Below are 9,190 nucleotides of genomic sequence, written 5' to 3'. Positions count from 1 at the left end.
AGAAAACTATAGAATAGAAAGTTGACTTTTAGACTTAAGTTAATAGTTCACACTGCTGAAAATGAACCATCACGTTTTAAGTCAAAACTCCTAAACCTTTTCTTTGGATTATATTAATTGCAGTTAACTGAATAATAATCTAAATTTTTAGGAAATGCCATCCAGAGATTTTGGAGTAAATTCATTTTTACAATATTGTAGAAATCAAGTGCATTTTCTGGTCTTAAAACAAATACAAGTACAAAACTTGATTAAACTGGTTCTGTTTTTTTTGCGAATTTTTTTGAACTGCTAATGGCAGGGTCTCCACATTTTGTGAGTTGTCCTTATCAGTCTTAAGACACGTTTTAGCAAAAATTCATGACTTTTTAAGTGCTGCCTACATAAGGGTTTTAGAAGTGGAATCTTTAAAAATCACAGCAAAAAGACTTTTTTCCGGCCGTATTTAGTCAGTCAGGCAGTTGACTTTGGAATTTGATTTTTACTACAACATGTCTTTTGACTGTTCATGAAAAGTTACATTAACATTTAAAAAAGTATTGTAAAAAACCCAGAAGAAGCAAATTAAAGTCTTTGAACGAAATTTACGTTTTATTTTAGACCTGTAAATGCACTTGATTTCTGAAATATCTTTAATATATATTTGCGGAAAATTCCCTTGGTGGCATTTTCTGAAAATTGAGATTATAACTCAGTAACAGACTACATATTAACATCTTGTGAAGAAAAAGTTTAGGTGTTTGACTTGAAATCTGATGACTCCCCCCTCAGTTACTGTCCCAAGGGACCATAGATGTACAGGCTGTATTTGCACCTGCAAGCCGCTGAGAGCCCCTGAAAGCCCCTGATAGCCCCTAAAAGCTCCTTAAATCCCCTTAAAGCCCATGAAAGCACCTAAAAGCCCCTAAAAGCCCCTAATGCATAAGATAGCCCCTGAAAGTCTCTGAAAGCCCCTGGGGAGTTGAGTTGAGTTGAGTTTCTAGAAACTAAAGGGCAGGAAAGTTTTGATAGCGTATATATTATATATATATTGTGTAGAATCTGTTTCAACTTTAAGACTTTATTAATTTATTAACTTTATTATATCCTTCTACTACAATGGAGTGGAAGAATTGATTACTCGTCTCAAACTTTGATTTTTTATCATTGCAACCTGATGACTTAGACCTCAGGTATATCAAACTAGATTCTATTATAGATTAAATAGGTAACAGCATGGAAAACATTGCTAAAAATTACAATAATATTTGAATGAGAAAATTATATTTTGCTATGGTTTATCAGTTCCTTTTGACATAAGATTAATAGAAAACGGAATTTTTTAGATAAATTAATTTGATGGTGTAAGGAAAATGTGTTTGATTATTTAAAACGTTTAAATTGCTTTTACTGGGAACAATCTAAAAATATAACAAATATATCAGTGTCTGAGTTTTCAAAATATTTATAGGAATATATTTGTCTTTTCAATTTTCGAAGCCTGTCTAAAAAGTGTGTGTGATTTTTCCTTGATAAAATGTCACAGTGCACAGTACACAGACAAAAGTAAACAGTAAACAGTAAACAGTAAACAGTAAACAGTACACAGTACACAGTACACAGTACACAGAAAAAAGTAAACAGTAAACAGTAAACAGTAAACAGTAAACAGTACACAGTACACAGTACACAGTACTCAGTACACAGAAGACAATACACAGTACACAGTAAACAGTACACAGTACACAGTACACAGTACACAGTACATAGTACCCAGTACACAGTACACAGTACACAGTACACAGTACTCAGTAAACAGTACACAGTACACCAGTGAAAAGTACAAAGTACACAGTACACAATAAACAGTTCACAAACAAAAAGAACGAAAAAATACAATTCTATCCTAGATATATTTCTTTACAGAGACCTAACGTATCTCCTAGTATATCCCTAAAGATACCTATAGCAAATCTGTACTGAAGAGACCCAGCGTATCTCCTAGAATATCCCTAAAGATACCTAGCAAATCTGTACTGAAGAGACCTAACGTATCTCCTAGTATATCCCTATGCAGTATAACGTGTTGTGCGTGTAAACGTACGCCTAAGCTCATGAAATTAAACTGTCTTTTTAAATCAGAAATACTTGTGGAGAAGTTCCGGTACCGCAGTGAATCTGGGATGTTCCTCTTTAAACGTAATGTCACACAAAATTACGACTACCAAACCTGTCACGTATAATACTGACATAAGTAAAGTTGTTAAGACTTAGGTAAGTAAGGCTGTTTTAACACCGACTATGGATGCTTGGGTCTGTCCAAGGTACTAATGCAAGGAAAGTTATTTTAGAGGTGTGCGCTTTTTTTGTACTGCATTGTACTGTCTTTGGGCGGAAAAGTAAACACAAGACGGATGTCACAGCCTGACATTGAATCCATTTTCACAAATATGAAATATTCTGGTGATAGGAAACTATTATGCGAATTTTCAAAATTATTAAAATAAATGCTTTTATATTTAACGGATACTAGACGAACACTGATGCATCTATTCTTGTTTACAAAGTCCGCCCAGAGAGAACTGGTTTCAATATGTATGCAGAGTATACGCGACCGCAATTAACTTTCCTTGCATAAGTACCTTGGGTCTGTCGAACAAAAGATTAAATGTTTAAGTACACATTCTACTACTTTATGATCCTTCCATCCAACCTTGGAGTTCTCTTATCCGGGTATAAATCTAAACTATCCGTGAAACTCAGTTCTCCAACCCTCTCTTCTCCGTCCCTCTCATCTACCTCCGTCCAACCCGAGCCCACTCTCCGCTCTATGGTTTCTAAGGCCGAACTCTAAAACAATTATTGAAGAGAAAAATGTAGTTAAGGAACAGAAAAGCCCGACTCTTGAATTTCAATCAAAGGTAGGAATTAATAAATATCAGAATTAAGTGAAGTCAAATTCGCTAATGTGAGGTCCAACTATAAAAACTCTTCATTTTATTAAATCCAACCTCCGTCAGTTTAGTTGGATATATTATGTGCAAATAAATATTTAGCAAAATTAATAAAATTATTTCCCCCCTGATGATTTCTAGGGAGGGGAGTGGGGGAGTATTCTTTCGAGCTTGAGGCAATTTTGTGTGGGAAAAATTCTAAATGTATACTTCATGGGGGATTTTTATTTAGTTGGTGGAAATCTTAGTTCTTTGCTTTATGGACAAATCTTTATTTTTTTGGGGTCTTTTTCAGTTTGGGCAATTTTGTGTATGGGAAATCTTAAATCTATATTTTTGGGTCAATTTATTTTTATAAAAGTGCATCAAAAGGGATGAAGGGGATTTTTAGATCTAAGGGTTATCATATTGTTGGGCTCAAAACTTCTTAATTTTGAAATATTAGTTAAAAAAATATTAGGGTCAATTTTAGATACGGCAGTAAATTTTAAAGTTGGATGTATTTATAAAATATTTGAGGGATAAAAAAAATTAATTTAGGTGCAAAATAAAAATATTTCGTGGCAGTCTTAGAAACCGTGAAATGTTAGAAAAAGAGGACAAAGGAATTGAGTTTTCCACTCTGATATTTTAATACCTCTATCTTTGCCACCTAATGTCGTAGATCTTAGATATTTCAAACTATAAACTCTGTTAGATCATGTCATGTAAGTTTGAAATATAAAAGATTTACACCGCCAGGTTGCAAAGATAAAGTGAATGGAATATTCAAGTTTGTGACAAAGACTCAACTCCTGTTAGTCTGATGGTGTAATTTGAATATTGAAACATGGATTTAAGTTTGCTAGAAGAGTTGGGGCCAAAATGAGTGTAGGGTTTAAAAAATAATTTGGGTCAAAATTATTCAAATTTTAGAGAAAATAATCTATTTTTGGAACTATATGCATCTTTGTTAAGGACTTCTTGTCCCCTTCTTGGGGGGGGGGGGGTGGTTGCAAGACTTCTTAATGGTGAGGCTTGCCCCTTCCTCCCTTTTCAGGCTGGGGGGGGGGGGGGCCCTCCCGGGGGCCCTCCCTAGTAGGGTGCCTGATTATTATTACTGGTTATTTATTTTGGGAATTTTTTTCCATTAACTTCTCTTAGTTTATGGAATTAAAACAAGATTTAAATCTTATTTTCAATTAAGTTTAGTTTTATGTGAAACATCAAGTTATAATTTATCTTAAAAACCTAATTATTGCAAAAAAATATGAAGGTGTTGTTGCTGTAATGAATTGGTCTAGGAAAAATCTACTATAATGATTCTATGCAGGGTTACACGTAACTAATGATAGTTAATGATGACCTGAAACTCTTTAAATATAAAATTTAAACTTTCTTTTTTTAAAAACAAATACAAATAAAATAGTTTTAAGATAAAAAAATCACAAATATAAAATAGAGTAAACTAACTTCATGCAGTCCTTTCTAAAGTCTCAACTTTTGTGGATAATCCTGAATATTGTTTCTAAAACAGAGATAAAGCCTCGAGCCCCTGGATACCTTCTTACACTACTGTACATACAAGATCTTTATTTTTAATCTCAAGATAAATATTCATTAGTAAAATAAAAACACGCCCAGTGAAATTTTGCAAAAAAAATCTTAAGACAAAAGATACAGTACGAAATTGGGAAATCGTTTCGCGAAAATTTCGCATTTTTGCACACATTTTCACGAAATTCTGCTTTGTTTTCGCTTTCTTTCGCAAAATTAATCTTCGCGAAAAAGTCTGCAAAATATGAGAGAACATTTGCGCGAAATTTTCGTTCGCAGGAAACCCAAGTCCACACAGAACCAAACAGAAAGAACAGTAAAATTCATGCAACGTTACTGGTACGATGATATATCCTTGTAGCTCCTCTAGTTTTGTGAAAAATAAAAGAATCAAGACCTGTCTCAAACTCTAATCACCATATCTATAATATCTATATGCAACCTGGTGCAAACCTTAAATATTTCAAACTTAGATTATTTGAGCAAACAGTGTCCGAATTTAATGAATTTGAGCCGCGACTTAAATCTGTCAAAAACCGTTTTCAGCTGAGCGCCGGCTTAATTCTTGAAAAATTGAATACAATTTTAAGTGGAATGAGTGATATTTGAGCCGCAGCTTAAATTTAAGCCGCGGCTCAAATTCTTTAAATTCGGCCTCAGAGTTCATAGTTTAATTTCTAACATTTCCATGACTTTTGATTGATAATAAAACCAACAAAATAAACAATTGAAAACTTGAGAAAATATGAACTTTGAATACTTTTCAAATATAATGTTCCACCTGTCTCAGCTGACGAAGTCAAAATTTGAAAAGTTTAAAAGTTCGAAAAGACCAGTTAGAGAGACAGTTAAAGGTTGATTTCTTCCATTTCACTTCTATTCTATTCTATTCTGCATTATTTTTAGTGAATTTGAAAATGTGTGTTTCCACGTTTTTTTTTCTGAGAAAAAAGAAGGTAAACTTGACTTTTTTCGATTGCAAAACTTACAATTGATGAAACCGTTTTCTAGAAAATTTTCAATTTCCCAAACTAATTTTCCAAAGGAACTATATTCCAAAGGAATTATTTCTCAAAGGAACTATATTCCAATGGAATTATTTCTCAAAGGAACTATATTCCAATAACATCGAATTACCAAAAGCATTTCAAAATGAGAAACATGTGGTCCTAAAATGAACAGAGCTCCCCAGGCCTAGCCATGGCGAGATGCATTCCGTTTCTTTAATTTTTAATTTTGATTTAATCTTGTTATTGATGAATCTTCCATTTATATGATTGTTGGAGAGGGAGTTTTTTTTATGTTTCTATTTATAACCCATCCGATCGACAAAAAAGATTTAAGAGAAAAAGCTAAAAAAAAACTGTTGTTTAATAATTATAAATTGTGATCGAAAGTGCCAGCTTGCTGGTATAAAGAACGTACTTCTAGCGTACAAGAGTGGTAAGGATATCCCATGGGATATCCTCAGATTTAGATGAGATAGGTGGCATTCACACAGTACATAGACAGCTCATACACTCTACCAGTGGCCGAATTTAAAGAATTTGAGCGGCGGTTTAAATTTAAGCCCCGGTTTAAATATGGTTGGTTCCACTTAAAATTATATCAAATGTTTCAAGATTTAAGCCAGCGCTGAATTTAAACCGGGTTTTGGCGGATTTAAACCGCGGCTCAAATTCTTTAAATTCCATCTCTGGATAGGCTGAAAAGGCCTATAGTGTCCCGGCACGCCATGCTACGGTGTCATAAAATGTTTTTTGACTGACATCTCACGGCCTCTTGTTGCATTCAGGGGTTAAGTTTTACAACTTTTAAAGAAATACTCCAATTTTAAACATAAAACATAACATTTATGAATATTGTCTATTTTTAAAGATTTTGTATTTCCTATTCAAAGGATCCTTAAATATCCCTGAATACAGATGTCTCCTGATTGGTCGTGTACAGTACTTGTACACAATAGAACATGCTGTGGAAAATATCAAATATTATTGGTGTTAATCGCTCTCTGTAACTCTCTTATCTTTGTTCAAAGTAGTACAGGAGATGTGAGAGAGATAGATAGTGAATAAATAGAGAATATGCGATGAATTGATTGTTAACTGGAATATAAATTATTGATTATAATTCTTGAGAGGCTGAAATGTAATACTCAAAAAATACTTGAAAATAATTTTCTAATGGTTCATAAATAAATAATGATTTGGGTTTCGAGTGAACCTTCAATGGGCGAACTGTTACCACCGTTCCTGAATACTCTAAAAAGATGGTTTGATCATATGTTTTAAAACATTGACTATTTGATTTATCAATATTAATTTTGAAATTAGAAAAATATATTTCCTGGCGAGGAATTAGTTCCTTTATCTGAGGTCGAACATTTTTTATGGATGATCCGGGATATTCTCGCAGAATTATCACTGATTCAAATTTTTAGCAGTTCAAAGATTTTATTGGTTTGAATATCTTTAAAGTTCCAACCAATATGTGATGTTTTTCTGATGAAACCTTAAATCTTTTCAATTAATAGTTTCCATTAAAGGTAAAGAGTTAAGCCTTATCGTTGAATAGTTCCAACCTCAACTCTGGTCTAATTCTATTGAATATTTAATCTTGAAGATAAATAGGAACAATTTAAGAGCAATTTCATAGAGAATGTAATTCCATGTTTAATATAATTTGAAGAAATAGATTATATTAAACAATTTTAATTATTTAGCAGAAGGAAAAATAGCCAAAATTAATTTTTAACTTCCAAGAAATGAATTGAGTATTTGCCACAAACTCAAATTTTCTATATCCTGTATCTTTTAAGTAATAATAAGGATTTTTTGTGAAAAATATTTTTTTTTAATTTATAGGGTACGGTTCACGGTGGAAAAAAGTCCGGTCTGTGAAAAATAAAATATAAAATAGCTTTTTTTTGTGACACCGGCTACAGATCTAAAAACTATATTTTTGAATAGCCCTTGATAAATGTGTGTAGAAACATGTGTCTGTCACATTATGATATTTGTTTAAAACAAACAATTTTTTTTTCATTTTGTTTTACTCTTTTTAGGCATTTTTCAATCTTCCCTAGCCCCAAACTATTAAAGTTATCGGTCTAATTTTTTTATCTTTGAGCTGGCCATGAAAAATTGGGCATTTCAACCCTATACCTATTATATGAGGCCTTTTTCAAGGGGCTGTACATAGATTCAGACCCCCAGCCTTTATAGGGTTAAACAGTGCACAGTTAAACAGGGTAAAACAAACAAAACAAATATAATTTATCACAAGAGACTTAAGAGACGACTGTACGGAAATTATTCAGTCATTTTTAAACATTTCTGGATCCCTGCACGGTATCTTTAAAATAATTTATTTACTATTGAAAGATTTTTAAACAAAAAAGGCAATGTCAGAACTTTTTTTTGCACTTGGTTACTGTTTTATCTATAGGGGCTAAATTAAGAATTGGTAACTCGACAACATAAACCTAAATAAACAATCCCCTCTTGAGGCATCAAAATAATTTTGAAACATTTTTTATTTTGACTTCGTAAAAGTCTCTGCACACTAGCGCACTAGCGCTGAGAGTCCCAGTCAAAGTGTCACAGATGGGATGAAACCAAGGAGTATGTAATAATAATGTTATACATGCTTATCAGACTGTACATTTGTATAAGAAATATTCAGAATAGGTAATTGTATACGCGGTAATTGTACATCAGACAAATATTTCTCATGCAAATCGAGCACCGTCTGCAACGCGGTAATTGTACATCAGACAAAAATTTCTCATACAAATCGAGCACCGTCTGCAAAGCATGTATAATCATATGGTAGGGCGGGACGCGTCAGTTGTTTCTCCCTTCTATTTCATACTCCTTGGATGTATCTAGCAAAATTTTATTAAAATGTGAAGCCTCCTCACTACTCATAAAGTCACGGTACATTCCATGTCCTGGGCCGAATTTCAACTAGCTGCAGGGCATGCAGTACAGTACAAATACAGTTAAGCATACATGGCTGAAATTTTTATATTTTTAAAGCCCTTGAAAAATTGATGTAATTTAAAACTCCATTATCTCAACTCAAAGGGCACAATTATAGGGGTAGGGTTATAGAACTTCAAGGAATGGTATCGTCATTTTTTCATTGTTTTATTGTCTCTTTAAAAATGTCATGTAGGGTTGTTTGAAATTATGTATTTTGACATTTTTTTCTCTTTAAATAAACTTTATTTCTAGAACCTAGAACAAAAATTAGGCCAAAAGCCTAAATTAGGCTAGAAATTGAGATTACTATAATACTAATAATAATAATAATAATATAATAATAATATATACAACTTTAACTATTCAAAGATTTAATTTCTAACAGAATTCATTTCAGATTAATAATTTATTCCGACAGGTGGAAGGACGAGAAGGATAATTCTATCTAAATATAGCAATCTATGTTATATATATGTCTTATATCTATTTGTGTATCTATCTTTATATCTATCTATCCTTCTATCAATCTATATATCTATATCTATCTATCTATCTATCTATCTATCTACATATCTATCTATCCTTCTATCAATCTATCTATCTATCTATATATCTATCTATCTATCTATCTATCTATCTATGAATAGAAAGCATGTATGGTTCAAACTGCCCCTGGAAACGTGTAAACGAATGTTGTCCAGTTCAGTTTAAAAATACTAAGTTCATTACATTACT

Source organism: Eurytemora carolleeae, unplaced genomic scaffold (assembly GCF_000591075.1).
Source record: "Eurytemora carolleeae unplaced genomic scaffold, Eaff_2.0 scaffold473, whole genome shotgun sequence".
NCBI lineage: Eukaryota > Metazoa > Arthropoda > Copepoda > Calanoida > Temoridae > Eurytemora > Eurytemora carolleeae.
This window is presented reverse-complemented; position numbering follows the sequence as displayed.